General features: G+C 43.9%; 1 protein-coding gene across 1 annotated transcript in view; it reads left to right on the top strand.

Moving 5' to 3' along the window:
* The window catches only part of numbl (NUMB like endocytic adaptor protein), a 53,075-nt gene that overhangs the window by 4,326 nt on the left and 29,594 nt on the right, over positions 1-19,155 (top strand). The gene's annotated exons all lie outside the window — the stretch shown is intronic.

Raw genomic sequence — 19,155 nt, 5'->3', positions numbered from 1 at the left:
ATGAAAAATGTTGTGCATTAACAATTTAACCGCATATCCATCAAATTTGTTCTTAATCACATTTAACGGCGGTCTTGAACTGATGTGAGGCATCCACACTTGTTTGGTTTTCCGGTGTAAAACAGTACCAAGTCTGATATATTCAAGCTTTCAGAAAAATCAGAATTTCCTTGGAAGTCGACGTCTGCAATTTGCAAGGCCGTTATTACGATATTGGCAATTTGAATGCAGCATACGATAAGCAAAGCAGCTATTCCTAAGAAATCATATATTTGACATTATTTACAAAATGTAGACTTAAACCATGTGAGGTGAGAGCATTAGATTTAGCGGCATATATGCTACAAATAGTAGCATAAACCACATGCTGTTCTTACACTTTGCTTGTGAGCTGTAGAGGTGGTGAACTGTGACAATCATGAATGCTGCCAGTATGAATCCCTCAACCAGGAAAATTGAAGAAGTAAAATGAATGAGTAAAGCTTGCCCCCCCTTCACAACCAGCATTAGTATCTTTGAGCAGGACCCTTATACCTTGTTTGATAAAGCTGTTGACCAAGTTAGATGACATTTAGCTGTGTGAAGGCATGGCATGATACACTTGAAAAACAATATAGATGCTTTCAACTGTCCCTGGATTAAAAGAAATCATGATTGCATAATCAGGATTCTCCATTTGATCTACACGTGGAGGTAAATGAGCCCAGATGGCCTGACTGCACTGTAATGCATCTGAGGAACGCTGCCATTGTTAGTTTCTAATGTTGCGTTATTTACAGTGCCTACAACCCACGTACAATGACTTTCCACTGCACTCTTCTGTTATAATTCAAAGCCTGTAGAGTGTGTGCGCAGCTGAGCTTTAGTCCCACAGCGTGGAAAAGAAAAAAAAAAAAAAAAACGCCATTTAATATGACGCTGGCTTCTCTGCTGCACTATTTCACAGTGACGCCAAGGGAGAGAGATTGTTAGCGACAGACAGAACCCAAGTTAAATCTTCCAGAGCACAGAGAGGCCTATTCACTATGCTATGTGAAGAGTGGAGAGGGGGAGAGGGACGGGGAGAGAGAGAGAGAGAGAGAGGGAGAGGGAGAGTCGGGGGGCGGTTAAAGGAGTGGGGTGACAACACTTAAAGCATTTTTTACGGTTGATGGCATGCATCTGTGTGCTGGGTGTTGTATAGCTCCACAGGCCTGTGTGAGGCAGGCAGAGACCCAGAGGCAGAGTGAAGGATGGAGGACAGCTGATAGCAGTGTTCTGCTGATAGACACCACGTATAGGAAACATATATAGGAATCAAGCTCCGTCTGAGAGAGTGTGTATGTGTTTGACACAGAAAGCGAGACACAGAGGAAAGGAAAAAAAGAATGAGTCACAGTTGAAAACGGATACGTTTTTGGTGCACATGTACTGTGCAAGGAAACGTGTGGTTACTTATACAATGGCGTGTGTGACAAAATATGACAAGGCCGGGCAAATGAAAGGTCATGACCGTAGATCAAAACTGTTTGAAAAGTCTACGCAGAGTGAAGGAATGGCACAGGGGGGCTGACGGTGTTCCTGGCGTTATTTTGCACAGCGTGTCAACTAAATGCCTCTGAAATGTAAATGTTCTTTGCTTATTAGAGCCAGACTGGGAAATCATCCAGCCTGATAACTCAGTTGATTTTAGCTATCTGCAGATATAGAGACATTACTCAGGCTTTAAGCTTTAAACAGCTTTTTTCACACGTTACTCACCAAGACCTGTGAACAGACCTTATTAATGATAATATATAGATCCAAATAACTGAGAAAACATCTCTCCACTACTGCACATGGGACAGATGTGTCAACACAACTTGATTAAAAAAAGACACTAGTTTAAGAGACAGCATGTGGGAGTTTTTATAGATGGGATCTTTATAAAAAAATGGTTGTTTGTGTGATGTGTTTGTAAAGGAATGATTATTGACGGATGAATCAATGTCCAATTTGTCAAAACTCTCAAATAACTATGTCAGTATTTGCCTCAAAAGTCCTGTATTGAGCAGGCTGATGTGCTTATTGTTCATGTCAAACTACTGTTTAATATCCAGTAAACTGATCCGTTGAGCTAACAGTTCCGTTCACCGTCCTTATTGTTACTTATATGGCGCAACCTCTTTGTTCAGCTGATGTTCAAGAACTAAAACTCCTGGTGAAAGGATAAAATGACTAACTGTATAAGTATTATTGGATAACAGAAAGGATTAAAGGAGCACAGCACTCTCCAATGTGTTATTGCAACAGTGTGTAACTTCGCGGTGGTTTTCAGAGCAGCTGGAATCCACTTTGTATTGGCCCTTTTGGCACTTCGTCGCTGGTCTTCAGTGGCTATATTAAGCCAGGGGTTTTCAGTTCTTCAGGACCATCAGTCAGGTGTTCCAGTTGGTGGCCCTAATGTGATCATGTAGTTTGTGTCTCTGTGATGAAGAGCAAAGATGAAGCTAAGAAATTGAGAAATACCACTCGGAAGTGACTCAAAAACTAAAATCATATCAGGGGAGCAAACTGACCCAATAAAAGTCTATTGCTGGACATCAGTCACTGCTTTCCATTTGTCCCAAGAAATGTAGCTGGTACTGTAGATACCAGTAGCCTCTTTTCATTGGCTTGTTGATCGTACATAATTTTTGAGAATTGACCCTCCGCCCTGCTAAAAGTCCTCACTGATGCCAGGAAAAAAAACAAGCAATCATTGTTTTTTGCTTCACAGACTCCTCCGGGTTCGTTCTGTAAAGTTTACTCTAATCTCAGTCATAAATCCACCTGTCACTGATGACTGGCTGAGGCAGAGCACATCTTGTGTAAGCACCACGTGTTCGTCTCTGAGCAGACCAGTCCGTGGCTCACCTCCCGCTACAGTATGCTTGTAAATGTGTACGTGTGCCAGCGAGGCTTTCGGTTTATAAAACATCCTCTCTGTTTACCGGTGCTATGACTCATAGTTGCTATGGCGAGGAGCTCTGACAGCGAGGCAGCTGATTAGGAGCATCTGACTCCACATGACTGTACTCCTCTCTCCCTCGCCTCTCCCTGCCTCCATCAGTCTGTCGCTCTCGGTTCCTGCCTCTTTTCCTTTCTTGCGGCCGTTTTATCTTTCCGTCAATATGTCGTCACTTTCTTCTTCCGTGTGCTGCTCTCTTTGTGCTTCCTGTGACAGCATTGCAGGTGTCGCCAACTTTCATTTGCCTGTTCTTTTGCTCCTCCTTGTCTCATTGTGTCTTTTTTTTCCCCCTCTACACCTCCTCACGTCTCTCGCATTCGCTGCACTCAACAACCTTGAATATACCTTATATAGATTTCCTCGTCACACCATTGCTCCTCACTACTCCTCGCCTCTTTTCTGCTACTCTCGTATCAGTCCCTTCCCTCGGCCTGTCTTCCTATGGTGGCCAGCTGCGCGCCAGATGTGGCCCACTCTCCCAGCTGTTGGCATCATGGTCATGAAGAAGAGAGGGGATGGAAATGATCCCTCATGAAAAACAAGGCGTAGTAATCCTGATAATACACGTGAGAAGGATAAAAATATCAGGAAGAAGGACGGAAGAATATAAAAATATCACACCAAAACTGTTTCCACACAAATATCCTGCCATAACAAATGAGATTAAAAAAAAGTGATTAGGCATATTAGGAGCATGTGCACCACAGACACACTGCAGAAACATTACAATGATACCACAGAAGATGCCATGAGATAATTGTCTTATGGACCAAAGCAGACTTTACTGTCATGAAACTGCTACAAAAGTTGTTCTTTTCAAAAAAAAATGAAATGATATGGAAGACGTAAAAACCAAAAAAAAAAAAGCAAATAACAGAGAGATGTGAAAAACGAGCGAAGGGGAATCTGAATCATCCAAACTGCTTGTCACGCGACAGCAGCTATTTTCTAGGGCAGATGGATGAGGCTGGAGGCCAAGAGGAAAGAGGTGAGGAGCCATCGTAGGTGCTGCAGAGATGGACAGAGCCGGAGGGAGATGAAAGGAGGGAAGATGGAGGAGGGAGAGGTGTCTTGTTTCTCAGGCGAGCTGCAGTAAAATGCCACTGCCACGGTGATGGTTGATAGTGTTAGCATTTAGAGTGGATGGTGGCTGTCGTGACTGCATGGAGGCTGTGAGGCAAACACTTTGTGAAAAGGGCAATAGAAAGCAACATTTTGATTGATTGTAGGTCATTACACCGGAACCATGTTGGACTATATGCAGCTATTGGGCAGGGCCTGACCTGCAGACCTTTTCTCCACACTGTGCTCTTTTCCTCCCTGTTTTTTTCCCCCCATTTCCTCTCAGCACTCAGTTGTTTAAAAGCCCCCTCTGTCTTTTCTCTTCTGCTCTTTATCTCTCTCAGTCCTCTCCCTTTCCTCTCAAAACATCAATTTCTTCATCTAGCTGCCTTTCCTCCCTTCTCTGTGTCTGCCTCTCCCGGTCAGGGGAAGTGGCAGTCGCTGCCTGCTGGCTCCCAGAGGAACAGACCTGCCTTTGTCTGTCCGCACTGTAGGAAGATGAGTAGCCAGTCCACCCAGTAAGCCCAGAAAGCCCAGTAGGGATTCAGGGTTTGCCTGTGGAGAGCCAGCCACCCAGAACGCCTGTAAATCAGCCAGCCACTCAAGCCAGGGCCTTCCCAGTCTGTATAGCTAGCTAGCCCGTCAGTCAGGTATTATGTTGGGCACTTGCAGCTATTAGGAAGAATGGATGGGAAAGCATGGTGGAGACGGAGACAGAAAGACTGCAGACTCTGGTTAAAAGCTTTCCAAGCATAATCAAAATGTGTGATGACTTTGAATCCTGAGCAGCCATTCAAAAAACACCCTTACTGACTTGGACAGATTCCAGAGTGTGAAATTATTGCAGCTTAATTTATTATATTACCTCATGCCTTGAACTGAGAGCAAGCAGTCAGATCTGGCACATGTTTTACAATGCTACATGACATTATGGCTCTCAAGTACCACCTATATTTGCTTTTATTTCACTCGTTGAATGTAATTAAATTGTATTTTCTGTCTTGACTGTTCAGTCTCACAGTGTGTGATGGAGGAAAACACCACAGATTCACACACACACGTGAGGGGCAAAGGATCTTAAGTGTGTTTGTTCAATTGAAGAGATACTGAAACATAAGGGCTGTGATTTTTAGTTAGTGACAAAGTTTTTGACTGTATCCTTAAGCTAGCAGAAGTTCCCTATTTATGCGCTGAGAAGAGTCAGCGAGTACCTTAAGCTACAAAAGTTAATTGGATAACAGTTAGGCATTTGGAGAAATGTCAGCCTGTTAGTGAGTTAGTTGAAAGCCGAGTGCGTCTCACTCAGACGCCAAATGGCGAACCTTGGCGATTGATGCCACTGTATCTCCTCTTTAAATATGAAGCCACAGCCAGAAGCCGGTTAGCTTAGCATAGCAAAAAATGTCCCACTCTGAGGAGGAAGGTACGTAGAGGCTGATGAACTGGGAGTAAATGATCAGGCCCACAGTGTTCTCTCTAGACTGAAGCTGTTCGGGGGTTCATTTTTATTTACTTAGTTTCTCTGAGATAAAAAGTCAGTCGTCTGCTTCCCCTTTGGCAATGGGAAGATTACAAGTGACACTCCAAATGAATCAATGGATGAACTTTCTAAAGCCAAAGACAGTGAGAGCAGAGATACTGCAGGAGATACAGAGAAGTCAGGAAGCTACAACACCAGCTTACTGGAGGCAGGTTTGCTTGTTATCTATCTGTACGAGCTCATGTGATCACACTGCTCCTTTAGAAAGGGTTCCTCTGTCGGCACAAACTTCTGCTCCCAACCACATCCAAGCCCTTTCAGGATCGGAACCCAAAAACACCCAGCAACATGGATTTTCTATTATATTTCAAAGCTGAGACTACTTTACATCATTACGCACAACATGATCCTTACTGATATCACTTTCACGGCTCTGACTACACTCTGAAATTACTCTACAAGCATGATGAAATCTACAATGAAGCCAGAGTGCTTTCTGGCTTTTTTTTTTTTAAGTTATGTTTTAATGGATGAGGCTCCGGGCACCTTAGGCTTCAACAAGCCTTAACAAGGAGATCAATAGGAAGTATATAGACTGTCCTCCCACGGGCTGTGTCTGCTCTCTCCTCAGATCACAGAGGAATATTGTGGAGATGCCAAGGCGACATGCAGCCAGCACGGAAATGATTTGATGTAATAGAAACACTATGGTGTGATTAGTGGAGCCTCTCTCCCTTCATCTCTCGCCCTGTAACACCGCATCACTCTCTGTGAAGTCAGTGTGTCAGGAGAGGTGAGCCTGCATTTATCATTCCCTTTAAGCTCTTCCTCCCTTGAGATCACCCCCTGTCTCCCTGTTTTCAAAGGATGGCACTGGGGCAACAGTGGAGTAGTATGGGTTACAAGAAGGGAGGAGAGGAGGAAGAGGGAGATGATAAGCGGTTGTGAGGGGAATAAAGATAAATGGCTGCAGGGCTGGACAACAGTCTGACTCAGTCATGTCCTGGATCGTCCTGTCCACCAGATGGCTGCTTGGTATGTGCAGAGAGAGTAGACGGAGACACACCACTCTCTCCATTCTTGTGCGTGTTTACATGCTGTCCAGCCTATGTTGCTCTCTGGGCTCCACATAGGGAATGTGTTATTGCTCTTGCACCACATTCCTACGATCCAGAGGAAAATCTCAACCCCTTTTAACCCCCCCCTTCTCAGCTGTACACCAGCTTTGAAGTCTTCTTTCTGTTCTCTCAGTTACGCACATCTACGCACGCACACACACACACACACACACACTCCACACAGCTCCTCTCTTCACGTGGATTTTTGTTTACGTCCTGGCAGCCAACTCCCACAGTACGTGAGACAGAGGCTGTATGGAAGATAAACAGCACTTGTGTCCATGTTCTCTTGGTGAGGTGTTGCTGCGTCATGCTGTATTTGCATGGGACGATGATTTGACTGCAAGTCCCAACTTTGACACAAATGCATTTGGAAAGATCTTTGAGACGGGCGGGTTGTTAGCATGGGGATGGCAAACAACCTATCGTGTTGGTTTCTCATCCTCACCGCTCCCTTTCCCTGCAGACTTGTTTTGATGGACAGATGTCCAGCCCACAGAGCGGCTGCATGCAGCCCCTCCGCCTGTGAAGTGGAGGCCTGTTTGTGCATGCTGTCTATGTCTGTGTAGCTGTGTGATGTCTGCAGCATCACACCAATTCCTGCACATTGTTTCTACTGGTAGTGAGGAGGATTTCTGATCTACATCTTGTTCTTGTATTACCTTTATCTTAATGTAACTCCTAATATAAAAAGCCAAGTGTGCCTGCATGTGTGTCTGCTTCCATGTCAGATTTAGTGACTAAGATAAGATGTTCTGCGCCTTGATGAGGCACATGCAGAAACACATCCTGTACATGCATTATTCACATTCCCATTCTGCGCCATTCTGCACTTATTTCTTTCACACAAGTCCCTCAGTGCACATCTACAGCTTTTAAACTTTGCCTAACATACAAAAAAAAAGACTTCTAATCTAAGTGTTCGCCTGAGGCCCCAGCTTTACAAAGTAAAGTTAGGAGAGATTTGGTTATGCCCCCCAGTGTGCTGTGTGGGCTCCTCTTCCCCATGTGTATCAGTAGACTACTGTATGTGCATGTCTTCCAAGATATGAAACAGAAATGCGCACTGATATGAAAACAAGGACGAGAAACTAGACAGTGTTCAATGAGCGGTATATTGCAGAGCATGCGCGTGTCATTCAGTCTCATATTCAGCCTTGATATCTTACTTTTTCTGAAAAGAAATGACTTTTCATTAGTTTCTTTCAACACGGTTCCTCTTCGTAAAGATAAGTGTCATGAAGCAAGCAATATGATGACAGTATTAAGACATTAACTCATTTACATAGATACACCAAATGACCATATGCGTGTTTGACTGTCACAAAGCTCTCTGTGTGTGTGTGTGTGTGTGTATCTGTGCATGGCTCTATGTAGGTCTGTGTTATCTAATACAATCTGTCCCTATCTAATATTCACACTGCTAACCCTTGAGGGTAAGGAGTCTGGGGAGAGGAGAGGACTTGCCAATAAACAGAACTCTTCCTGGAAGTCTCCTGGCTTTAAGAGGGGATCTTACACAAAACAGATTTTATACACACACAAAAAGGTTGCACATGCGTCGCACACACTGGCAAATACTACTGCACTCAGTGAACCAGTCCTGTGTACCGTATGCGTGCACTGTGCTGCAGTAGATAGATTAAAACATAGGTTTCAGATGCATGTGTGTGCAAATGATGGTACAGACACACACTCCTGCCCGGGAGTCATAGTTGCAATACATTTACTATGAGCTTTAAAGGCCCTGGAAACCTATTTTCTCTGTCAGCGTCTTACAATAAGCAACAGCGTCCTACATAAACACACATTTTTCGGCCAAGTTTGAACACTTTTGGTTCTATCACTTGAGAGACTTTCTGAGTCCTGGCTGTACGTTGGCTTGAAGTGGGCAGGAAATGTCACATATCGCTGTGGACCAAGCAGGATTCAGCAACATTTGAATTAAAGTGTGATGGCAGGTACGCGGTTGTTCGCTTATGTTACCATTTGATAGCCGTGCTTCTCCTTAAACACACTAGATTAATGAATAAGAACCACTTTAACGTGATATTTAGCAGGCAGTGACATGTAATACTGAATATTTAATTCTACTTAAGGTTTGACATGTCTGGATAACATTAGCAGAATGGTTTGAAGGACAGATGAAACTTTCATAGACGGACTGCTTCGGAGCAGAAAACCACTACTTCCCCTTAATAGAGTCCATGTGCTCTGCGATGCGCCATAGCATGGACCAATCACATTTCTTTCCACCCATGTATATTGTTTGCTTGTGTTGTTGAGAATGTAAACATGCGGGTGCAGTTATTCCCCTAAACAGCCAGTTTGTGTGACAAAAGACAATCTGGTGTCCTGTGAGGCCGGTAAGACAAAACAGAAAATGGATTCAATATTTTGAAGCTGTTTCTAATAAAATTCAAGACATGTTCACTGCAGCTCCGGAGTGACTTTCCTGACTTCTTCACTGCCTGAGCCCAGGCCTAATGTTTTTTTTTTTTTTTTTTTTATTTCTTCAGTTTCTCTTTCTCTAAAGCAATCAGTGTTCTGGCCTTGGTCTTCTTTCTCTCTTCTCTTTTTTCTTGTTGTTCTGTTCCGACACAGCAGATTCACCCTGCCAGCCACACATGACAGAGTGAAAAACAAGAGCAGAGCTTGAATCAATTACTCCATGGATGCACTTGATTCAGTGGTGCTCTGAATAAGCACTTCTGGAGCGATGCTGGCTGCATCAGGCGAGGCAACTTTTTTTTTTTTTTTTTACGTATAAATCAGAGCTTATCTGCGCTGATCTACCGTCACCCTCCATGCAGATCGTAATAAGGGAGGTGGCAAACATGGAGGTGGTGAGATCCATGAGTCAGCCTCTCTCTTCCAGGAGGCTTGATTTGCGAAATATGAGATCCACCGATGTTTTCTAGAGAATCACCTTAGTGAATGATGATTCTTCCACTCGATCTTCCTACTTATGCCATATAATTTGGCATAAATGGTTTATTTTTTTCTCAAGACATAATGAAAGGCATCAGAATTAGTCAGCTGAAAAATGACCCATATTGTGTGATTGTCAAAAGGTCATAAGCTTTCGGTCCTTTTCCAGCACTGCTGACAGTAATTTTGCTTTCCTGCACCTTGTCTCACGATCGCGGCTGAGTCACCGGCTTTGAGCCGTAGTGATCTATCTAGGGAACCTGTCTCTGGGTTTGAAACGTCAGAGACTTGTTGGAAGATGTCTGGGTAAGAATAGTTCCATATCTCCAGGGCTTTTGTTTGAGGCGTGGTGCTGTGTGTTACCAAGAGTGTCTCAACACCGTTATGGAGCAATCAGAGAGGCAACTCTCCTCCTACTGACAGATGGTCTTGTGTGGTGTGTGTGTGGGTGTGTGTGTGTGTGTGTGTGTGTGTGTATTTCTGCTTACATTTGGGTGAGGATTCTGGTTTGTGGGGGGAAGGGAAGCGGAGTTTGGGGAGGAAGAGGAGGTGGAGAAGTGTGGGGAGAGGTCAGTGGAGGCACAGCTGGTGAGACCCCCACTCCAACCAGCTGCTGCCTCAAAAGAGCCAGTCAGCAGCCTGCCTGCCCGCCCGCCTGCCTGCCTGCCTGTACGTGCCGGCCCCTCTCCTCTCTTTCTCTTTCTGTCCTGTCACCCCCACCCCCCTCAGCTTTTCCTCTATCCTGTCCCCCTGCAGACTCAGCCCAGCTGTTCCAAGCTTTCTACTCTCCTCCCCTGCCACTATGCACCCTGACCCCCAGGAAGAAAAAGACCCCCCCAACAATACACACACACACACACACACACACACACACACACACACACACACACACACACATTAACAAACAAGTGTGCATGCTCCTGGGTGTGTGCACATCCACACAAGCACTGATAAATTTTGCCCAGTCGAGTCAGTAATCCAATAAGTCACATCAAAGGTGTCTCTGCAGTGCTGCTGTATCTGCACGGCCTGTGTTGGACGGTGAGTAGACGCCTGAGGCTGGAGTAACTCTACCAGCTGTGTCTGGACTTGGTTTCTGCTGAATGCCTGGTCATGGGCATCAGTTACACTGTATGGCAAAGACCCTGCATCTGACATGAAATACCACTTCATGCTGATGGTTCTGTGTGTTGTGTGCTTATTAAATACAAATTGTGAGTACTTAATGTCACTGCTGACCATTTCCCTGGAACCCGCTAGTTTCATTTTATCATATTACAGTTGAAAGTCAACTTGTCAAGACGTGAAAGTCGAATTTTTCACAGGAGTTGATTCATCACCAACATGTCATCATTGTGACTGGAAAACTTGGAGGTGCTGATGAAAAGTAATGGTGAATGAACAAATACTTTTATTGAAGTAGCATAAACCAAGAAAATGCTCAGGCATATGGGCTTGTAGTAGAAGACTCAAGAGAGGCGAGAGAAAACAAAAAGGAAAGCAAGCAAACATATGGCACAAAGGCAGTTTATCACATACAGTAAGTAATGTCTTGGCAAATTAAACATAAAATGCTTTCATATTTTGATGGGAAGTCTTTCACAATAAAACAACTCAAATGCCTTGTATGTAACATGTCAAACATGTACTGAATTATAATGAAAAGTTATGTTAGAAAACAAAAGCCAGAAGGTAAACACCAAGAAAGATGAGTTTCATGAAATGGATCATGTGAATTTGGTTTCTTACAGTAAAAAGAAAAAAGCCTGCGGCCATTCTGGCTCTGTGAGGCTGGTCCTAGGTACAGTGGTGCTTTGCACTAATGCTATCATGCTAACAACAGCACTAACCACAGTACAGTTGAGGCTAAGGGGTAAGCCAACACTTTTGCTTTTGATATATGCACCAAACTGCATGATAGGGGCAAGACATGGGCATTTCAGTCAAAACCACAAATGTCAATTTCACTGTGGCACCAAAGGAAAAGACATGGAGTCATCGAAATTCATCCTCTGGGGACAATGAGCGTCTTTACAGACGTTTAGGGTGATCCATCCGCTAGTCGTTGAAATCTTTCAGTCTGGACCAAAGTGATGTATTGGGCTGACTAACAGACCAGATATGGCCACCCTTAGAGCTAGGCCAGTGGCATGCTGTTCTGAAATGAATGGACTCCAGCGACTGAAAGATGGGAAGTAAATCATAAAACATGCAGTATGGCGCGCTTTGATAAAAAATCAGCACTCATTTAACATAATTTGTGGTTAATAGGCTGAAACATGCAAAGCCACAAGTATTATCTTTGCATCTGGAGACAAAGTGAGTAATAATTTGGTGAATTATTGATACAATATTAGTCTCACCGAGTGCACACAGCTCAGAGGGAACACTGATTCTTCCTTTGATGTGATTTTTTTTTTTTTTTTTTTAATCTTTATCATATGGCCTACATAATGATTTCTGGCTATTTTGCTTGTTATTTGCCCTTCAATTGAAAGACCTAAACTCCACAAGTTCAAATCTGACCTCAGGCCACCCAGGCTGCACCTCACCATCCCCAGTTGCAGTGGGTGCTGGGGTGCCACACCCTCTCCCCCTGTCTCTCCCCCAGTGCTATTGTTCCCTCGATGACAAGGCCCACGTGCCCCCCTATTCAGCATCCTGGTGGGGGGTAGGCGGGCTCTTTGTCTGGCTGCCATTGTCCCAGACACACGCTTCCATTTGACGGACACACGTGCTGTCAAAAGAGAAAGGGAGCGGAGGAGGAGGGGGAGGGGCCACCGCTGGCCATTATTCTCGGTGGTGGCGGCGGTGAAAAGACGAGACGCGCTGGCCATCTGTGGTGCGTGTCTGTAATCTGTAGTGACTGGGGGCACTGCACACACACTTCTCAGTTTCTAAAAGAATCCCTCTCTTTTGTCTCGCCACGCTTTTCTGGGGCCATGATGCCTATTGAGGTGGCTTCCCTTTGCTTGTGATGGGTTTTGTTTTGCTCTGAAGTGGGGTGTGCAAAGAGAAAGAGAGTGTGTGTCAAAGGGGCCGATATGGTTGAAGTGAACCTGCTATCTTGGAGAGAAAGCGACTACAAGAATGTTGTGTGTCCTCTCCTCTCTTCTGTATGTCACAGTGACTATTGTTGAGTGCCAGTTTTCCAGCAACAGGCCTAAACACCAGTCTGCTTGTCTTTCCTCTTTCTCCGTCTCTTCTTTTCTCTCTGGCCTTGGATGACCCATTCTGCCCGAGGGTCTTCACCTCGACAGTGTTTACCCTGCGTCTTCACAGTCCCCCTCCACTTCCCCTCAGCGGAGGTTAACCGATGTTCTCTGAACCGTGGGCTCTAACATGGGCGAGTTTCTGGAAGTCGCTGTGGGATGTTTTCACCGAGCTGAAATATGACATAACTGTCCCAACTTGTTGCCTAGTGGATGACTTGTTTCTTTCTTCTTTCCCTCCTTCCCTCCTCCTTAATTCCTGCATTCATTCACTTACTCACTTTCCCATTGTGTGTTCCTTCCCTTCATTCTCCATTCTCCTTCTGTCCTTCCGTATTTAATCCCTTCCAGTTTTTCCATCCAGCTTTCAAGTCTTTTTTTTAATTCACTGCACCTTATTTGTTCCTATGACTGGCCCTTCTTCCCTTTCTAAATCCTCTCTCATTATCTCTTCTCCAATCCTTACATCAGTAAAAGAGCTGTAGTTGGGGAATACTCCAGCGCAGGGCATGTCCTTTCATGAGGAGATAACAGCTCTCTAAGAGCTGTGAATTGATCACTCGGAAACTTTTTGCATGTGCTGTATTAAGAGGCCAATATTGCCTATATTGTGATAATTGTAATTTTCTTAAAATATCCATTACTGGATTATTATTTGGTCAAGAGAATCTGAACTTAAGATCCACCTAATAAAACAGTCTAAATCATTGGTAAGTGGACCTTTACCATATTTTGTCTCCAAAGGTCAAGAATGAAGATCCAAATGTGAATTATTATCGAACACTACATATCAGACGTGTCGATCAGCTATCAGATGTGTGCAGCAGCGCCACCAAAGTGTGTGTCTGCCTGGATTTCTAAACCCATTTCCTCTGCCTTTGTTTCTGCGTGACCAGCTAGGGCTTTTAGTGCCGGTCGATAAGACACGACCACCCTGTGAAGGTCGTTCTGTCTCGCCTCTCCACAACAACCAAAACTCCCAAACCACTGTAAAGCCAGCCACTGGCATTGTTTGTGGCCACAATGATAATACAGACTGACTGTAATTTTCTTTTCATGTGCTGCACTGTGAATGAAATGTTCTTTTCTTGTGTGTTGCGAGTTTCTGTGTCACCAGATGTTGCTGGAAGGACGATTTGTTGTAATGTGGGGATGTACAAGTATGCGAGTGCTTCCCTGTGGACCAGAATATTCGAGGGCAGGCAGACAGATGGTTGGTGTCACACAGGCAAATAGGTAGATTGACAGACTGATAGATAATAGATGCATATATGCAGCACAAGCTTTTGACCGTGTGCAGTGTGCAGGAGGTAGCCAGGCTCAAAATACCAATTTAAAGATATGATCATGGAATGAGACGAAATTTGATATCTGAAACAAACAAGTAAACATTTAGGATGCAACATATGTCATTTGTAACTCTATACTTGAAATATGGACCATAATCATCATAGTCAAATTCCAAATGTTTCCTGTTTAGGAATGCGCAGACCAAAGACAAACAGAAGCTTGTCAGACAGTGTGATGGGGCAGATGTTAAAAGCTTTAAAAGCCTTATTGATTTCAGAGCTCTGGCCTTGTATCTAGTTGCTTTACATGCATAAACATGCATTATGGATGAATACTTACTGACCGTCAACGCTAGAAATCTGAACATCTAGACAGCGTGTGTTACACACTATGTGCACACATGCATGCATGTGTCAGCAAAAACAAATAAACAAAAAAGACCCGTCGTCCTGTCTGGAACAGATCTGACAGGAGGTCAGAGGTGAGAGGTCACAGAAAATGACACACACACACACACACACACACACACACACACACACACACACACGTACAACAGGAACACAGGCAGCTGGTCTGCTACCATGATGTGTGTTACTCCTACTATCCAGCAGGGGCGCTGTTGCACAGGCAACAAAGACCTCTCCTCTCCTCTCCTCTCCTCTCCTCTCCTCTCCTCTCCTTCATGCCATTAATAATACACATTAAGGGAACAGTAGACATTTTTCTATCACCACTATCCATCAATGTGTGTGCGTCGTACATAAAAATTAGATAACTCTTTTAATTACTACCCGTAAATTACAGCACGATTGTTGGGTATCAGTAAAATAACTACTGGGTAGTCAGGTTAGGGAATAAGAGGTTAACAACTTTATGTTATTATGAGCTTTTATGTTGTGACAATAAAGCAGCTGAATGCATATACATGTTACTCAGACAGCAACTTAAGTGAAATGTGTTGGACAGCATGCAGCCTAACAAATAGTGTGAAAAATCAAACAGTTTCAACCCAAAGTTCTTGGTTCCTTCCAGGTGTATTGCCCCGTCCAGAAAGTATTTTACTGATACTCCATTATATACGAAGTATATACACACTGTCATGTGCGGCCTGTATTGCCTAAAGTGCTGCTGGACATGACTGAGAAGACGACTCTCCCTTCTCTTTATCGCTCACCCTCTTTCTGCCTGCTCCTCCATTTCACTCTCCCCCTCCCCTCTGCTCCTCACCAGGAAGACCTCGTTGTGATCAGCGCAGAGGGAGGTCTCCTTTCACCCACAATGTTGTCACTGTCTGTCTCTCTCTCCTCATGCTCGTCTGATCTCAGCACAGTGAAAGAAACGTGTGTGTGTGTGTGTGTGTGTGTGTGTGTTTGAGTATTCATGCTGCTCCGCTACTTCCTCTGCCTCCTTCTATTTTCGTTCTTTTCCAGAGTTGCGGTTTTTCTCCCAAATATCTGTCACCCCCACCCCACACACCCCCCGCCCCCTTTCCCTTCACTCTCCTCTCTCTCTCTCCCAGCCCACATAAAAACCCATACCATTGGTTGCCATGGGATCCGGTTGCCATGCAGCAGCAAGGTTTTCACATGGTCCTTGCGTGTGTGCGTGTCTACCGTCGCGTGACGGAGTCCTGATGCCATGTTGACTGGAAAGAGGGGGAAAGGTGTTGAGTTGGGATGTGAGGTTTGAACACTAGCTGCTGCCATCCCATTGGCCTTAAACACCTGACCCATAGAATGTGCAGACACTCTCTCACACACATACACACACATACACACACATTAGAGGATGGCAAGTTATTGATTGTGTAATATAGTGGCAGGCTTGATCACTTGACATACACCCAGCCTGTGTGTGTGTGTTTGTTTGTTTGTTTGTGTGTGTGTGTGTGTGTGTGTGTGTTCTCAAGGCCACTTGAAGACACACTCACACACTCCTCCATCATCTTAAGTTTGGCCATTGAGGCTTTGTCTGTAACTACAGGCTTTGCGTTGGTCTGTAGACAAAGATAAGTCGGGGATAATGGAGACGTATGATGATGGAGAGTCACAGAGGAGAGGAGAGAGACGGATGAAGGGGGGAGAGAGAAAGAAGGAAAAGAGAGTGGCATTGACCAGAGCTAGAAATCGATGAGCGGCCTGTCAGGATAAAGTAGTGGATTTGGCTGTCACGCCTCGCTATTGGACAGCCCGTCCATCAGGGTGCAGTTTTTAGACAGTGTGACTGGACAAAAGAGAGGCTTGTCTTCGATTCTTTAGGAGAGCCGATTGGCTAATTGAAATGCTTGTCTTATCAGCAGATGATTGGATAGCTTGTGTTTGGTTTAGCACAGGCCACAGTGGCGGTGACAGAACATGATGATGAAGAGTGGCCCTCTGGTGATGCTGAAGTGACTCACTGTGACAGGACAGACCAGGTAGAGCTGAGGCAAGATGGGAATAGGGAAGAGACCCAGGAGCCAAGAAAATGAGTGAAAGAGTGGTGCAGTGCTGTTTCTAAAGGTGAGGGGTTTGGGGATTAAGGGCTAACACAGTCGTAGACATGATGGAGGGTTTTGCATAGAGCTTTAAGAGAAGAAAAGATGGTTGGTGATGCAGGTAGAGCTGGCATCAGTGCCTTTGACATAACATCTAAGTATTTTCTTCACATTTTGTTGATGATTCTAGTTCATTTCTGAATATTTTAAACAGAAATTCTTCCATATGTCTCCTTTAAGATTACCCACCTGTTTCTTTTCACACCTTAGTGTATGCACTATGTACTAATATGTTACATTAAAGCCGCACTCATGAATGTTTTTATAATGGATTTTAATGTGAAAAGTGGTCCTCGCAGACAAATCTGCAGCTGTCCTCCGCTTCATGGGGTTCGTTTTAGAGTCTTAAATGAGTTTGCTTTAAGGCCCGCAACTTTACTGTGTTGATTTCTCGTACTAACTTTCTGTCAAGCTTCAGCAAAAAAGAAAAAAAAAAAGCTCCAGTAAGCAGCAAGCTAGTGAACATAGTGGAGCATTTGGCAACAAAAGCCAGATTTCCCTCAAGAGTCAGTAAGAAAAAGAGCTAAAAGGAGAGTGAATGGATGGATGTTGGATGGAGATGGATGTTAACGATGCTCAGTATCTGCTGCATGTGTAAATAAGCAAGTATTTGCTAACACATCCCCTCCAACAACTTCATGAGGTGAAAATATGTCAATGTTGTATTTAAAGCTTTTACAGCTTTTGGCCAAAGACGCGCAAACACCAAACAAGGAATGCAGGTTTAAGAAGTGCTGGTCCTCTTCTGGAGGACAATGCAGCACAGTGTTATAGATTTCTGTTTGAAATGTGTCTTTTGCTTCAGGTTAAACTCTAAACATATCCTCCATTCTGCACTGTTTGATACTGCAGAGCAGTTACTATGTTTTGTGGACACACACACACACACACACACACGCACACACGCACACACACACACACACACACATATTGAGGTTTTGGGTGCATACCTGATGCATGTGGTATGTTAAAGGAAATGATGTCATAGACAGCGGTTGGTTTTTAATGTCCTCCACTTGGCTAAGTCACAAACAAACAAGAAAACACAACTTTGCTCACTGCTTGTGTGAACATGATTTTGTTCTCGTCTACTGCATTCTGATTTACGATTTCCACTGCAAGAGAAAGAAAACTTGCGGTATTTATTTAGAAAGAATGAAAAATTGTCTCAAACAGTTGGAGATTTAGCCTCATGCAATCAGATAATTCTGTTTTGAAAAACCTAACTCAGTAATGATAACACACTTATTTCAGCTTAAGCTTAAGAGACAGTTTAATGAGTTTTTGAGAGAGTTTTGTCCGTGAGAGCCTAAACTTGAGTGTCATTTTAAAAGCAGCCGCAAGATCGGTGAAGTCTAGTATGAAAGTAAAATGACATTGCTATGAAATTAACTCCACTCTGAGTTTGTTCACCTTTCTATACTAGTCTTTACTGGGTCAAAGCTTTTAGACTTTTTTGAAGTTCAAATTGGCATAATTGCCTGAGTAGCATGTTGCAATAAGAAAAATCAACTCTAATTAACATGCTCTAAATGAATGACTTGCTCAGTAATCACACATAATTTATTTTAGTGTTGTTATGTTTTCCAGTGGGGGGGCCAGTAAGTAGGTTAACGCTTGTTACTGTTAGCAGGTCTATGCTGGAGGCCCCACTGGCCACTGGCGCATTGGAAGATAGCTGATCTGCACATAGAGTTAGATCATTTTATTTGCAACCTCACAGATCATTAATTGTGGTCGTGCGTGTTTCCGTGTGTGTTCACAGGAGCCTAATTTACATTCAGACGGTGTTGGTTACAATAACAGGCTGTTACGGACTCACTGAGCCATGGCAGTTATAAAACCACAGAGTCTCAGATTCAACATGTTTGCAGACACAAACATATTAAACACACAAACGACCACACACACACACACAGAGCATGATTGGGTTTCTGTTTCAGCACTAACTGGTGGAAAAGCTCACTTGAAACACGTGCCAGAGGGCTTATTTATTGTGGGCAGGAAGTGTGTCTGCTACCACCTGGTTGGTGAGATCATCGTGTTTCATAACTACACAGCAGCTTTAATAGGCTTATGTTTGTGTCTACGTAGTAGACAGATACACACTCAGACAGATGAATATACATGCACAAGCAGATGCTGGCCCACACATCGTCTCTCACACACACATGCATAGCCGCAGCACAGTACAGAGCTACTGTACCTCCATCTGATCTCTGATCAGCTTGAAATTCTCACACTTTTCATCTTCCTCCATGGCTTTGTCTTCCATTCTCTTCAGTTATTTTTAGATTCCTTTCTTTCTCACCCTCCTCTTTCTGTGCGTGCATCTCACTTCTGGAGGAGTGCAAAAGAAAAGAGGAGGAGACCAAATGATGGGAATGAAGTGGAACTCAAAATGTTCTTTCCTTTAATACTGATGTAAATTAGCCGGCTTTGTATCACCTTTAAATTGAATCATCAGAAGGTCTCTCATACACTAACAGGTGTTTGTGTTATCAAGTAATTGCCAAAGCAGAAAATTAGATTGAATTTACATACACAAATTCAGGAAA

The sequence above is a fragment of the Chaetodon auriga genome, chromosome 7, assembly GCF_051107435.1.
Source record: "Chaetodon auriga isolate fChaAug3 chromosome 7, fChaAug3.hap1, whole genome shotgun sequence".
Classification (NCBI taxonomy): domain Eukaryota; kingdom Metazoa; phylum Chordata; class Actinopteri; order Chaetodontiformes; family Chaetodontidae; genus Chaetodon; species Chaetodon auriga.
The sequence above is the reverse complement of the archived record's forward strand: the minus strand, read 5'-3'. Positions and strand labels throughout refer to the sequence as shown.